The sequence below is a fragment of the Amphibalanus amphitrite genome, unplaced genomic scaffold (genome assembly GCF_019059575.1).
Source record: "Amphibalanus amphitrite isolate SeventyFive unplaced genomic scaffold, NRLGWU_Aamphi_draft 000098F_arrow, whole genome shotgun sequence".
In the NCBI taxonomy this organism is placed as follows: domain Eukaryota; kingdom Metazoa; phylum Arthropoda; class Thecostraca; order Balanomorpha; family Balanidae; genus Amphibalanus; species Amphibalanus amphitrite.
In genome coordinates this window covers 1,012,466-1,034,049 of record NW_024881593.1, presented here as the reverse complement: position 1 = coordinate 1,034,049, position 21,584 = coordinate 1,012,466, and the positions used below count along the sequence as shown (strand labels likewise).

The window sequence follows — 21,584 nt, the reverse complement described above, 5'->3', positions numbered from 1 at the left end:
CACTCCCAACAGCACTGACCGGGACAACAGCCACAACCTACCTACCGAGTCGAGTGGCCATCTGTCGTTTGACCCGCGGGACAACGTGTCGAAACCCTTCACCGCACGCGTGCTCAATTGAACTGTGTCGACGGGTCAGCGCGGCCCGACCCCTGCGTGCCGAGGATGCCCGGTACCGCGGCGGTGGCGCCACCTGCGCCCGCGGACGGGCTCCTCCAGCCGGCGGGCTGAGCGGGGCCGGCGACACTGCTGCCACGGCGCTCCTGAGGTCCGCACGGCCCGGTGGCACAGTCCGGCGCGCGGTGGGACGGTGAACGGGTGTCAGTGGCCGTAGGTCAGGGACCAGAGCTGCACGGTGACCTCGGCGCTACCGGAGCCAGTCAGGTGGGTGCAGAGGCGGCCGCATCTCCGTCCAACACACGCAGTTTATTCTATCTGGCGGGCTGTTTTAATTCCACCCTTCCTCTATCAGGACCAGCCCGCCTGCAATTCCATCCTTGCTCTCACCACTCTGTCCGGGATGACGGTAATCCCATCAGACTACCGGTGAGGGGCGAACCCGAAAGGGCCATTCTCCTCGAGGTGATCGTTTGAGTGATTAAGCAGTGGCCGGCCTATTCCACCGGGACCCTCCCATCCCAGGGGAATGGGCTCAAATGCTGCGCCTACCAGTCGGTGCAGTTGACTCAGTGCAATGTTTTCTCTTCCTCTCATCCGCCGGCTCTAAAATTGTCAAACTTAACCGATGAAGGCGGCAGCCTAACCCAACGAAACAAATTTCCAGTCGTCTGCTGTGTCTTCCTGTCCTGCTGGGATGCTTTACTTTGTCACTGTAGTGCTGTCACAACTTGGCCAGACTTGTTGCAATACTTACCTGTCAGCCATTCCTTGCTGCATCATTTCTCATAATGTCCACGGAGGTCACAAGCGAGGCGGCTTCAGTGATCAGTCACCAGCTGCCTGCTTTAATTGGCCGTTGGTCTCACCGCAGGGTGCCCTTTCGCGCCATGGAACGGTGCAGTTATGGCGATTTAATGAGCTGTGCATTTTCATAATGAACTGCGATCATAATTTGATAAGACCAATGGCGGTCATAAACCCAGGGGAAGCTAGCTACAGGTAACCATCATTATATAATAGTTTAAATATATGGCTGCATAACGATCATGTTCACGGGGCTGTTTCTGGTTTTTCGGGTCAGCTTCTCTCGTTTGCAGAAATCTAGCACACATGTAAAGGGGAGATGGAGGCTTCAAGTTTACTTTACGTTACCACAATAAGCCGATAAATAACAAAAATAATATCTTCTGCTGTCAGCGTATTTGTTATCCATTTGCTATTTCGCCAGCACGCAAAGAACGGTTGAGTTTCAACGTGGCCGTCGAAGTTGCCGCTTTACTCTGCTGGTACGGTCGGCTGCCGAGCACCTCTTGTCGAGTCGGAGTGCCTTTATAGTGCACTCTGCACTTCTTGACTGATGCATCAGCCCATGTGTATCTACATTTACATATTTCCAGTGACTTCATGCGGTATGAAGAGATACATGCATTACAAATGCATTGAAATGCATTAGCATGATAGAAAATGCATTGAACAAATGTACTAAACGCATCGTGAACGTGACAAGACCTTTAATCTTTTTGAATCAACATAGGATGAATCCAAGCGGCAAACATGTCTCTCCTATATCTGCACATTAATCTTTTGAAACGCTGAAAACTGAAACGCATTTTTAGTGGAATCGTTCCTTCGTTCGTGGCCATTGCCAATGATATGATTATGGGTAATCCTACACGCGAGTTCTAGCTAGCCTAAAAATAGTGACGGCGTGCCTGGTCTTGCCGACCTCTCATCAATTCAGCGTAGGGAGGGAAGAGCATAAACTGCATAACGGCTTAACCTGTTCCATGAGTTAATCGTTCGCTTGCCGTTGGGAAATGGGCATTCAACGAATCAAGCCCATGCTATTAATAAAGAGTCGGCATTTATAATCAGCTCCCTTTGGAAGACGAGTACTACGAAATGCTTCCGGTGTTAGGCTTTGCATATACTAACAGGTCAGTGCCAATCACACGTTGTCAGTCTGCGAATATTGATGTTTAACAACATTCAATTAACTCTTCTCACTGTTGTCCGATATCAAATGGCAGGTATCATCACTTTGTTCGCCAGGGGCACTGAACGTTGGTGTTATCCAGTCAATCGTCGCTCACTGATAACAATGCTTCAGTTCAGTCCATCAGTAAACATTGGTAATACGAAAATCACTCGATCCTCCGCATCCCTGAGGCTACTCCTGCCCGAGTTTGCCCTATTTTGGGCGGCATATCTCGCGGTGTGTCGAACCGTTCACTCGCCGGGGGAGGCAGTCTCGGTTCAGTGGCGATCGAGACGATCTTGGCGCAGCGCCTCCGCGACAGAGACAATAGCGGCGCGATGTCGGCGACAGCACCGGAGAGGGTGGCGGCGACCGATGATTAATTAGTTCGCAGTGTTTTCTCGTTCGGGGCTTTGTGTGGGAATGGCACCGGAAAGCCACAATTCACAAATTGTCCTTCACCTACACGGGACTCCAACGGTTGTGCACCTAGTAATTTATCTATAGGGACAAAGACTGATGCATATCATAGTCGTTTAGATAGGCTTCAAGCATGTTTGAATGAGAATACGCTGAAGTGGCTTGGTTGCTATCGATGCAGAGGACATCAAGTCATGGAAGCATTGTGCTTGGCAAGGCTCTCGGCCGAGCTGCCCATCGAAAAGTGCAAGCCGCACTTTGCTGGGGAGCTAGGACTTGAATGAAAGTAGATCTCGGAAAGCATTCATACCACAAATTCAGTTCATTTTATTTACATTGCATATTGGGTGCGTCGGAACCTAAAAGCTGACCTACTTCTTCATTCATGAGAATTTCCGCGTACACCGTTATCGGCGGCTCTTCCCATCGAGCACCCCTACCACCTTGCATCTGGTATAGCAGTGTCCGCCCCGTTGTGACCAGATATGCTGATTCACCTCTATGGAGGTGCCCGCTGACCCAGTGGAGTTCTGAGTGTGTGACTATGGAGCCCGGCGGCGGCGGCGGCGGCGGCGCAGCCCATCTGTCGCCGGAGCGCCGCGGGCGGCGCGGCGGCTCGGTGACGGCGGTACGGGCCCGCGGCCGGCGCCGGCGTCCTCTGAGCCGCCCCACACACCATCTGGCCTGCCACCGACACCGTTAGCGTCTGTCCTGACTGACATGACACCGCCGCCAGTCACCGCAGCTGGCAGCCGACCTGAGCTGACCTGACCCGGCCCGGCCGTCACCGCGACCCGAACCGGTCCGACCTGACCCAGCCGGGCCTTAACCTTGGCAAGGCTCTCAGGCCCATCCTCCTCCGAGTCTTGACCCGGCCCATCCTCCTCCGAGGCGACACAATCTGCAATCCAAACCGTCCGTCCAAGTCTGATATTACACATCCTGGTCCATGTTCTACCCACGGTTAGCCCGATGGGGTTGGCTCTGCTGGCCTGAGTTGGCCCTTCAATATCAGTCACATTAGCTGCATTGAAACTATCGGCTTGGTAAAGAAGCTCCTGACCCGCCTCAAGGAAACCTTGTGTGTATTGTGCAACTCAGACTAACGCATTTTTTTCCATTCCATACCAACTGAAACACTTAAACAAGAACTTCTGGAGCGAATGGTCATTGCCTCCAGCACTCTAGCACCCATCCATTTACCGACATTCCTGATAAATTCCTCAATTCCCGGGCCGTCCAACCCGCTACTTGTCCCATCTCAGCGTTCCCGGGTGGGCGCGTTCCGCCCAGATCCACCTACCGCGGCGGCACGGCCCCTGGGGTGAGTTTGGTGAGGACCTGTCCATCTAAATCCGTTTAGGCGGCTCGGCGCGGCTGCCGCGCCTCTGTGTCGGGCTGTCGGCACATGCTCCTGAATAGGGGCATTACGGGACCGTCTCTCGGCGGCGGCCGGTCGGCGGGCTGCCATCTGTCTGATGGACACGGTGTTCCGACCAGAGCGCCGGGCCGAGACGGCCAATCAGAGCCTCATTCGACGACCGGCGGCGCAGATTGTAAATGAGGGTGGGTGATTTTAAAATGACATGTCTGTGGAAGGAACGCCCATATGGCATCGGCATTTTCCCGAAGAGGGTGATATTAACTTCATTTGTGGCTCTCAGTAATGGCAGGTAAGCTCAGAGGAATAGAACAATATCAAGATTGGACGTTGTCTTACGCGTTTGTGAAACTCTGACGCTGGAAACGAAGACATCAAAAGATTTACCTTGATCATTTTACCTTGATTATTTACCTTCCCATTCACACTTCATTGGGTTATAAGATACGTTGTGCCTTTCAAATTATATTTCAGTCGGGCGGTTTGCTTTGGGTTGTTGGTGCGCTTTTTGAAACCACTTTGGCTGCACTGTGCATAACGTTATTACCATGGATCTTACAGCTTCATTACATACAGCTTCTCACGCGCGTTCAGGCTCTTTTCAGCGATGACAGGTTAGTTCATGGGGAGAAAATAAAAGTGGTTATCTAATAACAGCACTAACGTGCAACGGGAGTCTATCTATAAGACCTCATGCAATGAGATTCTATGATGCACTCTCGTCATGGTGCGGAGGCCTAAATGAAGACGTTTGCATTAATGCTGCATATGACTATTGACCATGGGCATCTCTGAACTGTTAAACAGAGCTAATAAAACAGCCCACGTAAGCAGGAAGAAATTTATAACCCCTTCGCCAGGTGGCAGGTTACTGAACTGACTGAACAGCTGTCTGACATTTTGCTACAAGATTGCATCTGATGCAGATCTAAATAGGCCTGCCTAGCGTCCGGCCACGCTGCCTTTGATGGCCGCGATACGCCGTTAATGCAGCCACTATCACGGCGAGAGGCTCGCAGCCTCGTGCACCCCTCTTTGGTCGCTGCTCTCCTCTGCTCTTCTTCACTTTTTTACCGGCTCACGAAGGCTCTCCTCGTGAAAGGTCTATTCAAGTGCTCTCTAACGGCGTTCTTATAAAGACGCAATGATCTGCTCCACTGTCCAGTGCGCTTTGCACGTGGTGCCGCTGTGCTTATGGCTCAACTCTCAAACCCCAGGTGATCGTCTATTAAACAGCTACTTTATTCATGCTTAAGTTGAAGTGAAGTGAAAAGAAGTGAAGTTCGGACGGGTCTACTCATCTGTGACATAATTTACCGCTAACGCTTGCCAATTATGTTCACGTCTTGCATGGCGTATAAGGTTTCTTGCATCATCCATGTCTTTCTCTACTTCATTGTCTCAGCATCTCTGCGGCACATCCCATTTATCACCATTAAATTGATTGCGTTATTCATGTACCTTTCGTTGGCATCATTCGCTAAGCTGATGAATGAACATATTATATTCCCTATTGAAAAGCTCAAACAGGAAAAAGCTGATGCTACCACTTGCGGCATCCCAACAGTCATGTGCCGTTTAAGCCCCACGGTATGATAGCAGTTTAATGGATAAATGGAGGTCAAATGATGCTCTTTGGGTCTGGCGTTTGACCCCTGTTCTCAGCGGCACTATGAGGTGCAGGCGGTCAGCTGGGCCAGCTATCCGCCCACGAGTCGCGGCGGTCAGGGCGCGTACTCGGACAGTCTCACTGGGTCAGTGGGGTCGAGCTCCACGAGCACGACGGCGACAGATGGTGGAGGGAGAGAAGACGGGTCAGCTATAAGTCCGCTATTTAATGCACGGACATAAACGGACGGGTCACACTGGATTGCATTGCTGACCGACTGACCAAGACGGTCTGTTACTAAAGCCATTGGGTATACGTACACAATTCCCTCTCATGAATTTCATTCTCAAGCTGTGCATCATCTATTATTGTACGACTCCAGTTGCTCACATCGTGCCCGGTGTCCCGTCCCGTCTCATTCCTAGGGAGTCCATCACTCCTGTCGTATTCTCGATGGTCTCGCGGTGAGCTCCCGACTCTCTGGGAAGGTAGGTTGTAGAACTCATGCCTCTCAGTGTGCGGTAGAACTGTCTCCCAGTGTCCGCTGTCCGGCAGAATTGTGTCCCTGGGTTAGTTAGAATTGTTTCCCGGTGTCCGGGCGTGGCCGACCAGTCCCGGGAGGAGGTATAGCGGTGTCGCGGCGGCAGTTGCCGGCACCCGGCCGCTCGTGGCGCATTCTGTTCCCAGGCGGCCGGCCGGGGTGCGTGTATTCCATTACTGGACGGCAGATGGTCGACCGACAGACCGATGGACCGGCGGACCGATGGACCGACGGACTGACGGGCCGATGGACAGTGGCAGCGACACAGCTGCCGCTGATTGGCAGCCACGACTCCCGGACCAATATTGAACCAATACTGAATCACAATTAGACCAGTGCCGGAACCCTCCAGACCAATACTGAACTAATACTGAATCATTATTGAACCTGTGCTGAGCCAGCACTGAACCAGTATTGGAACCAATTGGAAGTTGAACCATCAATGAATACACCGGACCAGGGCCCGTATTCACGTCGACATCTTACGATCAGTTTTCATCGTACGATCGATTTGGTATTCATGTTGACCATCTTAACTTTTTATCGTACGATCAGTCTGGATATTTAGGATACTTCTAATTCACGTTGACAATCTTAAGATAATTTGGTATTCATGTCAAAAGTCCTAGGATTCATCCTACGACCCAACTTTAAGATGTCGTAGCAGTTCCGAAGATTTGATTTTTAGCAGCATATTCCGGGACGACATAGAAAATGGATCCTCCGTCAAATGATACAGCAAACGAAATATATTCAAACAGTTATTAGTGAGCTATTCTTAACATTATAAAGGTACCACAGATTTAGTATGCTTCAAAGTTATTATGGAAATTATTTTACCATTAGGCATTATGGAAACTATATTATTATATTACAAATGATCATATGAAGAATAAATCGATAAAATATGCATTTTAACCCTCGCCGGCACAGGGGGGGGGGTTGATGCAACCCCCCTAAAGTTTTTCGCGAATAACTCGCGTAAAAAGCGGCCGATCGCGACGAAACTTTCAGTACCCTCGCATTGATCAATTTTACACCTACCCTGAAAATTTTATGACCCTGACCCAAATGACCTTTGACCTGTGACTTCTTTTCCGAGACCATGTTTAGCCGGAATCGCGATTCGGCGTATGTCGGCTCGCATTAGCCGCGCGTTTGCAAGCTTTTCGTGGTTTCAAACGTTCAAACATGTGATTTGATGTTGCTCCCATGCATTAGGGTGGGTGTCAAGGTCACCTGAAGGTCATTGACCTTTGGTGACCTCATCCAAAGTACTCCAGGCCTTATATGAAGGATTGTGTACCGTTTTGACAGTTTAAGACGAGAGGCGCCCATTGCGAAGTCCTGAAGTCCATGCTACTGAAAGCCCGATTTCAGGTGTTTGACCTGACCTTGACCCGACATTGGCTGTATGCATTGGCTGTAAGCAGCATGCTGATTGGCTGACGATGACGTGGCTGCATTCCTGTGCAAGGCACGCATTCCTCGGAACGAGAAATGGAAGATCTTCGTCTAGGGTGATCGTTGAGCCGTAAAAGCTCCTGATTTGTGCTAGTCTCAGCTCAAGCTACGAAACTGCTATTCCAGTTCAAAACCCCATGTTAAAAGTGAACTATTTCCTTTAATATTTTTCAATGAAATTTGGTTGATATTCATTTTTGCTCACTCTCTAGGTACCATGCAACACTACTTGTATGCCAATTCATTAACTTTTTTGAAGGTGGAGCAGGGAGGGTCCTTTTAAGCACGAACCACCCTACTAGTCGGTCCCCAACGGTGCACCAAATTTGAGCGCGTGTGCAATTTTGCGCGTGCGCACGTGCCAATTGCGTCACAATTGACTTTTGCTCGGCACCCTCCTAAGCGATTCCTAAAGGTGTACCAAATTTAAGCGCAATCGGCCCACACTGAAAACTTTTTTACTCCCGGCTGGGGGGTAAACCCTCGAAACGGGGGTATATCTTTAGGGGTCACCCTTGAAACGGGAGTTACCAGTCAGAGTTCTGCAATTTACCCTTCCAATTACTCTCCAACTTGCTCACCTCCCTTTAACTACTATCGATTCGAGGGTCACGTACTCCCTGATCTGGGGTATATAACCCTCAAAAAGCGGATCTGTCGTTTTTACTCTCGATTCGAGGGTCACGGGTTCAGGTCGAGCGGGTACCCGACCCTCGTTTCGGGAGTAATTTTGCCGCGCATGCGCGGGAGGAACTGCGTCGCCACGCCATATTGTGTCTCGAGAGGCGTTGGTTGTGCAGCAGTGCTCAGCGTGTTGGTGCGACAAAAAGCGGTGCAGCAGTGATTCAATAGCATCTAAGCAAAGGAAAAATGAAGGCTGATCGATCAATAAGCACGACAAATTCATCCCATCATTTCAAAATACAAAAGCTTGCCAAGAAGATGGAAGATGCTGAGGGGCCGTTGGAAGGACGAGAGGTGAGATTTTTAATGTGTATTGTATCCAATTGAAACTCTCTCTCTCCCTCTCTCTCTCTCTCTCTCTCTCTCTCTCTCTCTCTCTCTCTCTCTCTCTCTCTCTCTCTCTCTCTCTCTCTCTCTCTCTCTCTCTCTCTCTCTCTCCCTCTGTCCTCTATCTCTTCTTCTTTCGGTAGTTCTTTGCCTTTGTCTTTCTCGTTCTCGATCCCCTACGCAGACGTTTTTCTCCACGACAAAGGGTTACCCTTTCCATTTACCCCCTGTCGTTGGGTAATTTTTACCCCATTATAAAGGGTAAAGAACGGGGGTAACTCCTTGTCAGAGGGTTAACGCCGGGGGTAACTCCCTGTCAGAGGGTAAATGAAAAGGGTCTACCCTCTGTGCGAGTGTAATTAAAAGGGTTTACCCCTGGATCGGGGGTAAAATCGAAAGGGTTCACTCCCTGTGCGAGGGTATCCTAGAAGAGTTACTCCACGGTGGGGTGTAAAAAACGTCTGCGGAGTACGCTACTCCGTAACAGCGGGTTTACCCCCCAGCCGGGAGTAAAAAAGTTTACAGTGCAGCCGTTCTCGAGATCCGGATGCGGCCTATTGCGCGTGCACACGTGCGAAGTGCGAACAGGGTCACAATTGACTTTTGCTCGACAACCTCCTGAGCGATTCCTAAAGGCGCACCAAATTTAATCGCAATCGGCCTAGCCGTCCTCGAGATCCGGAAGCGGCCTGCTGCGCGCGCGCACGTGCAACCGGAGTCACAAATGACATTTGCTCGGCACCCTCTTAAGTGGTTCCTAAAGGTGTACCAAATTTGGGCGCAATCGGCCTCGCCGTTCTCTATATATGGAAGCGGCCTCCTGCACGTGCGCACGTGCAAACGGGGTCCCAAACGACTTTTGCCCGGCACGCTACTAAGCGGTCCCTACCGGTGTGCCAATTTTGAGCGCAATTGGTCCAGCCGTTCCCGAGATCTAGGAGCGACCACTGCACGTGCGCACGTGCAGTAGTACCCCTAACGTGACACATGGAAATGCATTGCCCGATGAGTGCCTACCAGCATGCCAAGTTTCAGCGCAATGGGCACGATAATTACATAGTTATTGTAATTGCTACAAACATGACATTTCTTTATTATGCACGTGGCACGTGCAGCCATGGTCACCCACATGCATCGAGAAAAGTCGTGTCCTTGGCAGAATGGATGAATATACCCTACAAAGATATTTCCTAGTAAATCGATCCTGTGCTTACTCAGACATAATCCTCTCAAAAACGTAAATTCAGCAGAACGACTTTGGGTTCTGAGGTGACTCCCTTGGCTTCGCAAGAGCCACATGACACGGCGATCACCCAGGTGCATCAAGAGTAGTCAATTACGAGGTAGGAGGGATGGGGCTACCAAACAAAAAAGACCGTGGTTCAATCGGCCCAACGGTGGCCGAGATAAAAGCTTCTCAAAAGCGTAATAGGGCGGGCCGGTCCGAGCTGTACCTACCGCTCATACTGATATTTTCCCGTTACATTGAAAGCTCTTTTTCGTGCTCGCTCGCAAGAAAAAAATCATAAACAACAATTTCAATACCTAAATATACAATTCATAAGCATAGGTGACGTCTTACGACAGCTCAGTGAGTAGTCGTATCTTCCCAATACCTTCATCATTAAGGTCTTACGATCATCTTAAGATTCGAGTTAAGATGTCCCGACGTGAATCGCACTTACGATCGATCGTACGACAAATGTCTACGACCAAAATTTTGATCGTAAGATAAATCTTAACTGTTTGCGATGCCAACGTGAATACCAAATTATCGTACGACAAAGAGCGATCGTAAGATAAATCTTACGAAAAATTCCGACGTGAATACGGGCCCAGTACTGAACTGCATTTTGAACCACTGGACCGGTTCTTTGTTACCTGACATCCCAAGTTGGTAGCCAAGCCATTCATTTTAAGTGGCATATCTACGTTAAAATGCTTCCATTCATTGCCTTGTTGTGGAATGGACCACCTTGCCTCCCGCTGCCATGCTAATTGCTACGCAACGGCCAGTTGTGATACACCTGATCGAGCCCGTCAACTCTGATGTTATCTCCGTTTTATATGATGTAGCGTGGTGGGGCTCCTGAATACCTCCCAGTTTATCAACGCCCGGCTGGCTTTTATCTCGACGCGCCCACTATGCAACCACGTCGAATGACGCTTAATAAGGGCGGTGATGACGGTGATTTGACGGAATTTGACCACCAGTGCTGAGCTGGAGCGATCAGCTGTCATGTCAGGACTGAGGTCGTTAACCGGACGCCGGTCAGTAAACGCTGGCATAACGGCTCACGACGACAGGCTCACGACGATGGGCGTCTGACGTTTTAGCCACGGAAGCCGGAAGATGGGAGGGGTGAGCGAGACGCGACTGTGGAGCCGTCAGATACAGACAAACGGGAGCGTCACGAAGTCATCAGTCACATGAATGGCCGCCGGGGTGCCGGCACCCGCTGGATGCGGCTTGCGGTGCCCCTATGTGACAAAGAGTCGCCCGTCGCGCCCGTCACGGGCCGGCCAATGACATAGCCGCAGGTGGTGTGACGGATAACGCCTCAGAGTTGTCATCGCCGCTGCTGGTGTCATCACTGCTGTCGTGTTGTCGGAATGGCGACTGGTATTGGTGGCGGCAGAGCTTCCGTATTTCGGTTTCGAAATGTTGAAAATTATGTGTCGATGGGGGCGAAACAGCAAGTGGTTTCAGTTTGACTGGCAATCAAAAGCTCAACAAGTGCTGACCTTGAATAATTTTGCAAAGGGAAAGGACGTCGGCAATCAATCAAGTCATTAGCTATGAGATGTGATCTGACGACAATCATTCTCCTTATTTTTGTTATCTGGCCTTTATGCAGCCAGTCCACCGAGAAAATTGGAGAGGAATTACCGAGGAAATTGATATTACCTATCACCACGCGCATGACCAAACAAATATGGAACAATGAATAGATATACTTCTATAATTCCCTTGGCAACCCATTCTTGGTGATCTTCCTACTTTATAAGTGGGTCAGGTCACAGTGCCAAACTATAATCTGTTGAACCCACTGTTTGTGGCGTAGCACCGCGCCGCGCACCACGTTTATATGCTCCACTGGTCTGACGGCCGGGCTCTACGGGTGCTGACGATTTGCAGCCAGCTCTCTCCCGAGGCCCGCCGGAAGCGAAGCGTACCGCCCCCTCCCCCCCCCCATCTCCATTCCCGACACCATCGGCTGAGAGGCGCCAATCAGAACGTGACTCCTGGATGCTGGGAGCCGCTCTCACCCATGTACGCATCGGAATGGCGACTGTCTCCGGCATCAAATGATCTGTAATATAACCGACCACAAACGAATGAAATGTTTACGACTGGCTGTAAAACTGAACGGATCCAAAAGCTGCGCGAGGGCAGTGTCTGATTTGATTCAGGGCCGAGTGTCAAGAGATTCGATTTATGTTTGCAATGCTTGGATCTATTCACACATAAATCCATTTTTCCATCGGAGCAATGTCATGCGGCTTGGTAGAGAGCGAATATAAGAGCCGGAACTTTGTAAGAGTGTAACTGAGCCGCCCGCCAGCTGAGAGCGCACGCCATCCGGATTCCGGCGGCAGGTGATGCGGTGCTGACAGGAGCCCGCTACACCAGAGGCGACACGCCACAGAGCGTGTCACCCGACTCCCATTGTTGGTGCAAAGGGAGACGAGTGTGTGTCGCACCGGGGGCCGATGTGACGCCGCGACAGCTCTCTCCGCGACAGGCGAAAACCAAAAGAAGGGAACGGTGCCGTTTTTGGCATGCACATCGTACTAAAATTACGCTCCGTGCGGATCGTGACGGCAAGCGTGCTTTGTGCTGTTATATGAGCCCGGCCAAATCGTGCCGGTATGCATGAGACTGGTCAGAGCCACTAGTGGGTCACCAGGATCGCCGTATACCTTTTATTCAAGTCGTGCTGTGCCATTTTGTACTCAGCGTGCGGTAATCGATCGTTCCATCCGCTATGTCGCGGTTTGTGCGGGCTTTCCCAGGCACATCTCTGAGGCGAGGGTGGCACCGCGACAGGTCGCGGGGCGGAGACACGTCGCACGCGCTCGGAGCTCGTCGATTCCGCACCGTCACGCGCCCACTGGGACCGTCACGAGCGAGTGACGCTCACTGAGCCACGAGTGACGCCCGTACCGTGTTGTGACGTGCGAGCACACGCGAAAAGAGCGTCTCATGAGTGGGTCAGGAAGGTTACTGTGTCAACAAGTCCGTCAGACCAAAACCAAGCTGTTATTTATCCCGAAAAGCATCTATTTGTCAAGCATCAATCCACCCATCTATTTGATGGACATTATCAGTTACTAGAATAAATGTGTTCATTACGATTCACCATATACCTTCTTAACCATTTGCAAAGTGCTGCATTACAATGCCTGTCAAAGGCGAAACATCAATTGTAATGGATCACCTTCTGGAGGGAGAGCCGAATAAAGCTGATCATTTGACGATCCCATTACTCAGTCTCGGCATAACAGGCGTTGCCATTCTCGCGGTCCGTCAGTCGGTCAAACCGCCGCTGCGTGTCAGCGCGTCTCACTGCTCCGTTCAGACTCGGGCGCTAACACGGCCGTGAGCATGGCTCACCCACTGGCAGTGCAGTCGACGAGAGAAATCGCCGTGCCAAAAGCCGCATGAAACCGCGCCGTTTAGCCGTCTGTGCCGCTGCGAAGCGTCCTGCTGCCGGAGCGCCGCGGGCCGGTCGGAGTCTAACCGAGCAGAGCAAGTGGGACGGTGGGTGCCCTGTCGGACGCCACCTGCGCCCGAGCTGCTCACCGGCGGACGTGCACGGTTCACACGTAAATCACACCCGACCGCAGCGCCGCGATCCTGCGCCAGTGTAAATGGGACCAGCGGCAGAAGGCAGTGCGTGGATGTTTTCTAATAACGCCGAGTTTAGCAGCGCTTCTCACATAAATTCCCGGGTAGCCTAAACAGCACAGAGCATTAGGGGCATTAGGCTCTAAACTTAATAATTAGACACAATTACTGTATAATTTGTGCACGGAATATATCTCTATCCCATTTGAAAATTTAGCCAGCTTTGCTTCAAGCATCTACAATGAGCAGCTGCAATAACAAGCAATCTAGTTAGGCTAAAATAATCTGGACGTATTCCACTCTTGGCAACATGTCCACTTTTCTTCTTGCCATGATAATTGTGATGTGAAGCAGGCCACTCAACCTTGCGGCTAAATATTACTCTGCCGAACGCGGCGCCACCAAAACACCACCCTTGAAGGAAATAACGTGCAAGCTGCGCAGTTTTCTCATGATTCTGCGTGATATCTTTATTGTAGCGTTCCGGTCTGGGTCCGGTGTGACAGCGGCATGCATTATGCGAGCGTCGAACCGGCTACACGCAGTCATCACCTCTTCTTTGCCTGTCTGTCTGTCTGCCTCTCTCTCTCCTCTCTCTCTCTCTCTCTCTCTCTCTCTCTCTCTCTCTCTCTCTCTCTCTCTCTCTCTCTCTCTCTCTCTCTCGCTTTCTCCCTCTCACTCATTCTCTCTCTATTTCTCACTCTTTCTCTCTCTCTCTCTCTCTCTCTCTCTCTCTCTCTCTCTCTCTTTCTCTCTCTATCTCTCTCTCTATATCACTCTCTCACTCGCTCTCTCTCTCTTTTCTCTGTCTCATTCGCTCTCTCTTTCTCACTCTCTCTCTTTCTCTTTCTCTTTCTCTCTCTCTCTCTCTCTCTCTCTCTCTCTCTCTCTCTCTCTCTCGCTCATCTCCCTGGATGGAGGATAAACACTAGTCTGGCTCTCTGACGACGTGACTTGGAAATGAGTATGCGGCATGCGTCGTGATATCAGTACCTACCTTTATGTGTCCCTGGTTGTCACGAGACATTTCAGAATGATTGTCCCGAAGCGCGTCGGGCAGACCATCAGCATGACTGTGTGATGTGGAGGGATAACCCTGAGGTGCTTTGAGTCTTGGAGATGATGAGAGGTTGATATAATCGCTAATCAACTTCACTGCAAATGCCTACCTAATACTCTCTGGCTGTCTCAGTCTTGCATGTCAGCAGGCGAACGTGGTTTACTTGTGACCGAAATGCATCGGGCAGCTAACGGAAAATAGCATCAGTGGCCACAATCGCACCATAATAAATATACTGGTGTCGATCTCAATTCACATCATTTCCCGAACTACAGACGCCAGCCGGTGCGGCCCGCTCGCCGCCGGGTGCTTGCGGTGATGGCGTCTGATGTGCCTCTCATCGCTCACGGAACTAGTTACAATGTCGGTCGCATGCGGACCACACGGCGTCTATCGGCCTCGCCAGCTGATCGCGGCCAATGTGACGGTGCTGCACCGCCTGTCTGATGGACTGCACCGGTAACTGACGGGCCGAGGGAGACTGACGTTAATGACTTCAAACCCATTTCGGTGGCCGCAGCCGCAACTCCAAGTCGCCACCAGCCTAGTGGCTGACAATAATTCCAATGACTATTTCATGGAGAATGGACATCTCTAATCGTCTTGTTACAATGAAAGATGATCTTGTGATGATAGGTTGTTCTGTTACAGCTTTCTGACAGCTCTTTATGGTAATGATCCCCCGAAGGCGTGGCTATTGCGCTTCTGGTATCCACGTGACCGGTCATCTGCGGGTCATCTGCGGACCGTGTCAGTTGTCATGTTTCCCTCTGACGTTCGTGCCGATTGCACGGACACGCTGTGTTACGGCCGGTCTCTACATTTATCGGCGACTGCAGTCGCCGATAAATGTGAGGCAGAGAGCAGAGATAATGACGTCATAAAAGCTGCACAAAAATGTCAGTGGAAGGGATTCAATGTAAGTGTCTTCCGGATGGCCGTTTTAAGACCGGTCACGAGTAATGCCCACAAAAAGCACAAAAGGAAGGGACACAAAAAGCCGAAGTGGGGTACACTGCTCCAGTGCAGCTGCTCAGATGCGGCGCATATACAGATGATCGTATGAGGCCCTCGCCAGGCAGACCCATTTTCTCGGCCTCTGCGCGAGACACCCCGCAGTGGACGACGCCGGGCCACCACCTGGCGTCCGACGTCTTATTCTGTATAAATTATTCGACCGTTACGCGCCGTCCAGCACCAAATAACTGACACTAGTGAATAATTATCGTACCTTGTTAAAGCTGAACTAAATACTTCAGGTATCTCTCCTTGCACTCTACAAATGCCAAAACGAAGAGCACTCAAACGTAGTAGGGCTGCACTCACTGCATGCAGCGGTTAATGACATGCTCGGGGCAGGATAATCGACTGGATCATTTGTTAATGCGTCTGCTAGTCCGTGGCACTCCTGCACAGTTGAAGTGTGCGAATGTATGGCAGTCGTCACAAGTGCGCTGCACTTAGAACGCTGACACTGAACACGGCAGGAGCCGCGGGCTGGTCAACTTTCATTCTGGCATTAGTGGCTTTAATTCACACGCCGGAAATAAACCACAGCTCGGCTGCGGTGGACCTCATTCTGCCAGCCGACGTTAGACGCCACCACCGCGTATATAATTGCCTGTGTTGGTGTTCACTCGTTTGTCCTACCTCCCGAACTGTGTTAGACACAGAGGATTTATACGTGGAAGCCTAATTTTCTGCCGTTGAGCTCGGCTTGTTCCGGTCCGGCTGGTCGATTCGAAACATTGTTGGCATGTTTCCCAGCATTACAGGACATCGCTACTCATAATTATACATTTGAATAAGTACCCAGCATCTGCTCCTCCAAACAGCCTAGTCCTGCGGTAATCCACGACTGTTGATAGCCGGACTGACCCATATCCCGGCGCGCGGGCCGGTCTCCTCTCTCCGGACCGCCGCGCTGCCCCGTGTCCACCGGTGTCGGCTCTTCAGTTCCACTCCCGCGGTCCCAGGAGGGATCGCTCCGTAACTGGAAACCGAAGCCAGAGAGATCCAGGATGAGATTCGAGCGGCTCGTGTATATTGTCCGGCTCAGTCGCCCAGAACGAGGTGGCGTGTCTCCAGGCCCAGATAATCCGCCGCTTACCATCAGACTTACAAATCGGGCACGGATTGGTAGCAGTGGTGGCAATCGGAACTTGGACCTTCGGAATTCCGATTTTGATAATGTCGAAGATTTACTATGTTATTTCTAGAGTTTGCGCCGCTCTAACATTAGCCGACCCTAAAATACCTTGTGACGTTACGTAGGGCAACGAACGACATCGCTTCAATTCCATCAGCTTGAATGTTATGCCATTGTGTTCCATGAGGTCTGATGAGATCTAATGGAAGGTGGATTGTGGATGCTTTACTAAAACTGATTGGCGGTAGGTATGCAGGAAATTCAGATAGAAGAGCTGTTGCTGTGCTCTGTCGGAACGGCATTGTTACAAACTGTCGGTTTTCATACGTCACATAGGTAAGTACATACCAGACAGCAGTTGGCACCCGCTCAGCTCGAGCAGTCCACGAGCCGGTAACCACTACACCGGGCAGTGTGTCGCGCCGTTTTTACTGTGGCAGTAGTGGCGCAGCCGCGGCGGTGGCGGCGTGGTGACCAGCTCGCGCCGCATATGTCTCCTGCGCGCTACCGGTCGGGTCAGCCGGCCAAACAACAGCTGGTGTTCGAGGATGTCACGCTGCGCCACATTGGCCGCGTCGGCGCCGCAGGTGTCTCCGGCGGGGAGGAGCGTCGGTGCTGCCGCACCGCGGCTATTGGAGGTCTCATGGTGTCCGTGCTGGTATCTGAGCTGGGCTGGCAGTCGGCTCATGGAGCGTGAAGTTGCCGGCTTCGGCATCAACAAGTTCAGTCTGTCCCAGTCGGTGCTCTCCAAACAGCTTGCAACGATATAGACGAATATCCAATCAGTTTGATGTGGTTTATGCCGACGGATCAGTGCCTGTCTGGCCTGTCTGTTTACATTACCTGACTCTATGAAATATACACCGACTGGGAACAACCATCAGTCGGACAACCATCCATTAACCACGGCAATTGCGTCCATAAACACAACGGTAACACCATCTGTTCAGAGACTGCAATCAATAGCAATGAACGGATAGTCGATAGCTCACAATTCAAGCTATGTAGATCACGAATATGTGAGATGATCAGTGAGTAATGCCTACAAAAGGGATAGGTAGGTACCTACTTGACTTGCATCCTGTTTGAGATAAAGTGACAAGTTATTGGTAGTTGGTACAGAGACTGCAGATATGTGCACAATGCGCATGAAAGTAGCAGCCGTGGAATGAACTCAAGGATAAGCTTGCAGGTTGAAGAAAGCATCACTGCACCAACGACAGTGCACTTATTTGATGTGCTAGTCTAGCGCACTTGACACCAAATGTATGCAAGTCGGCCATTTTTGCCCACGAAGCTATCGCCGTAAAGAATACGGAGACTGCAATGACGCATACGCAAAGAACACCAAAGCTTGGAGACTGCAGCATCACACATGACAACAACACCAAAACGTCAGCTGTGGGGAGTGAGTGTGATCTCTTTGATTCAGAAATCAGCGTGGCACGTGATAACTTGTAGCGTGCGTTTTTTTTTTAGATATAGTAGACTCTTCCACCAGTACCTATATCGAAGTGCACATCCATTTTCAAATTGGCGAGCCTGGGAGAAAGTGCGTCGCTATGTGGAGTTCACATGTCTTGCTGACCCATTAAAAGTCTCCTTACCTCAAAAAGCAGGTCCATTGGTAGCAGTATTACTCATTCTATCGGAACGTCATTGTTGTGTTGAAAGGTCACGGGTGTTGTCCTGTCATCTCTGTGACATGCGTCAGCGTCATTCTTCGCCCTCAAGTCTCGAGCTATGAGATTTCCCTGTCGTCGCTATGCGTGGTGTAGTTGGTGGCTCACTTACACGCACTGCCGCCGGCACCAGCGCCAATTCTCATAAATATCGTGCCGGTCGGACGGCTGCTCATTTCACGCTCCAGCGGCCGTGGGTGGCAGAAAGGCCCGCCGGCTGACCCACTAACTCAGCGGGTGGCTGTCCTGGCGGGGCTGGCTCCCGGTACACCGCCTTCTGCCGCCGTGCCAGTGCCGTATCTGCCTACTGTCTGTCTTCCTAGACTCGGTTTTGTATTTTTCTTACAGTTGTACTCAGTACTCGGTGTGGCGGTACTGCCCATCCACGTTGGCTCCTAAAAAGCTCATTTCAGATCGAGTGCAGCGTAACGCCGGACTCTCAACGGTTGTCAGAATGTCCGCGTGATGGAGATTGACGATGAAACGGTGGTTTTCGAGTCTGTACGGTGCAGAGTTTTCAAGTCTGAAGCCAATGTTCAATCTCCATGGCATTCACCAAGCAAGTTTGATAGGCGATTGGAAAGTCATAGCTGTTCAGAAGGATAGTGAAAGGACAAGAAATAATTATTGCGCGGCTTTTGTTCTTTTCATGACTACAGCCCATTAGCACTTCAAATACTCTATGATGAGGTGCCGCTCCGTCACAGGCCGTTCATCATTTGTCGCGAACGTTAACAGCCGTTAAATGCGCTGCTACAGAACATAAAACATCCTTCAATGGTTCAAACAACATGTTGATGTGCTTTTTAAGCTCTCATAAAACGGTTCATGCATTTATTCATTGAGAACCCTATCCGGACATGCCCGAACCATAAAGAAGCTTGGCACGGTTTCTTTCAAAGAGGCGGATAATGATGACAGACGTTTTTATCTCAATGTCCAGGTAATTTTGGTTTGCCCTGTGTCCATGAAGCGTCGCTTACACCTCAAATGGTAGTATCTCTGCTATCGAAACCTCTCATACGGCCTTGATCGGAGCTTTATCAGCATTCGCCCCGATATCTTTGCTGCTTGAGCTCAGTTATGTGGAATTAAGATGCGCTGGAATAGTCATATCCCTGCAAAACAAAGAGAGATGTTCAAGCGGACAGATGTCGGCTGTACTACGACTTACCTGCTCTTATGGACCTAGGAAACTGTTCTGCCTTTTCGCAATTCGCATGCTGCTTGCCTCCTGCAGTGTGAAGCACCTCTGCCCAAATCTGTTTCCTCTCTTCACTAATTCCATCTGACCCAGCTTTTGTCTCCGCCTCTGTCTCTGTCTCCGCCTCTGTCTCTGCCTCTGTCTCCGTCGGTCACGCCTGAAATGACGGAGGTCGTCGCGCCACTCAGACACGTGGAAACTGTCCCGGCTTATTTGCCGCGACAGATGTCTCACCGGACACGGTTCTTCACGATGACCGGCAAAACGGAGCACAGAACACGTTGCATAACGCTATTGAGGCGTGCTGAGGCGGCCTTTGGCGTCTCCGCCGACTGCACGGACGTTCAACTCTCTGGCGCGTATGGTGGAGCACGTGTGGCGACTGCGGAGCGCCGCTGGACCGGTGGAGCCAGCAGACATGTGAGCGACTGATGACATGATTGGCCGCGAGCGGAGCCTCGGAGAGGGCAGAATTCTAGCGTCTCGGAGCAGAAATATCACTCGTCGTCTTCTCTTACTGTCTGAGTGTCGAGCCATTGTCCCTCGGTCGACACGTGAACAATTCGCGGGCCCAATACTGGACACGGACGGGTGGCCAGACCGCGCCGCCAGGCAGCGACGCTCCGACGGCTCCGACGGGCAAACGCACTTCAGAGCGGAACATCCCCGAGGGTCGGTCGAACCGGAACAATCCAACTGACAGACGGTGACAGAGAGCATTTGTCAATGACGCGCGCACCCGGAACAGCCGCACGTGCGGGCAGTTGATCATCACACTTTGTAGACAGAGGGGCAGGTCAAATGGATCGAGCGTTGTCTTCCACAATGCAGATCGACCAATGTAGAGCGAAAGATTAGAGCCATGCAATAAAGATTTACCGTTAATACCTAAGAAAACGTGCAATTTTTATTGCTGAGGGTTCTCAATGTGGGCCGTCTCACCACACTTCCCATCTGATTCATCAAAGCTTTATCAGGGCAAGAAAGGTATATTGGCCTATACATTCAGACCGAATGGGTTGGCCTGACGGCACTTCTTGGTGAAGCTAAGAGGGTTTATTTGAATCTACCAACGATCGACTGAGCGGTCTCCTGCCCATCCGTTTGTTCCGCCCGCTCAAAGATGGGTCAGTGGAATCATCAGCTCAGTACCATCCGCGTCCTTCTCCGGAGCGACGTGCCGACGGCGCCGGGTCGGCTCTCCGGGTACTGCGGCGTCCCAGTGACACGGCGGTCACGGCCCGCCGGCCTTTGTAACCTGATAGCCCTCCATTAGGATACGGCGCCGCGGCGACCGTCCACCGTCGCACGATCGGCCCCTGATACAGCCTCACCGGCCGGCACGACTGTTAGCCCCGATGTCGGCCCGCCGCTGTATAGTCTACAACCACTGAGAGCTACTGACCCACACTGGGTAGCTGAGACACAGCCGCGGCGGGCGCACCACCATCATTTACGGCCATCCAGAGCTAAACAACAACAATCTTCTCAGGCGGGTGGAGGATAAATCGTTTGGCGTCGGCCTGCGGCGATAACGACCGATTGCTGCTCGGGCGCCCGGCTCGACTAATTGGTCCTGGGCTTGGTGGGCTTGGTAACCGGACAAAGCGGGAGCCGGGAGTGAGGTGACCGCCTTTGTGGGTGGATGCCGAAAAAAGAAATCGGGGATTGTTGGGAAAAATCCGAGATGCCACTTGCGGTTTTAACTGGTGTTGAACATACTCGTAGTTTTTTTTCGGAAACACAAAGTAGCATGCGAACTGAAGATAACCGATTGAAGAAACAGTGATTACGAGTAAACATGAGTAAAACTGCTGAAAAAGCTCAGTTATGTCCTTATCATTCGTTTGGGTCAGCACTGCAATTGATCGGGAGTTTGCATTTTACCTCTCCGATAGTCCGTTCTATTTTTTGTTTGTTTGTTTTGTTGGGTTAGGCCCTTCCGGTCTGAAAAGACCATTGCAAAGCCGGAAGGATGATAGGAATTAGGGGGAGACATTGGTCTGGGCAGACACCCTAGAGAGTCGCCGGGGCTGAGCCCGTCCGAATGGACAGGCCGACCAGCCCCCCAAGCACTCTCTGCACTCGGCTACGGGGTGCGCTCCCTCGGGAG

At 51.2% G+C, this 21,584-nt stretch overlaps 1 protein-coding gene across 1 annotated transcript in view; it reads left to right on the top strand.

The window, feature by feature from the left end:
- The first annotated feature begins 255 nt into the window (after positions 1–255).
- LOC122380484 (proton channel OtopLc-like) overlaps positions 256–21,584 on the top strand; it is a 51,444-nt gene continuing 30,115 nt past the window's right edge. The window contains exon 1 of the mRNA XM_043363675.1: positions 256–384. The gene's annotated coding sequence lies outside the window, so the exon portion shown is untranslated. The remainder of the gene's footprint in view (positions 385–21,584) is intronic.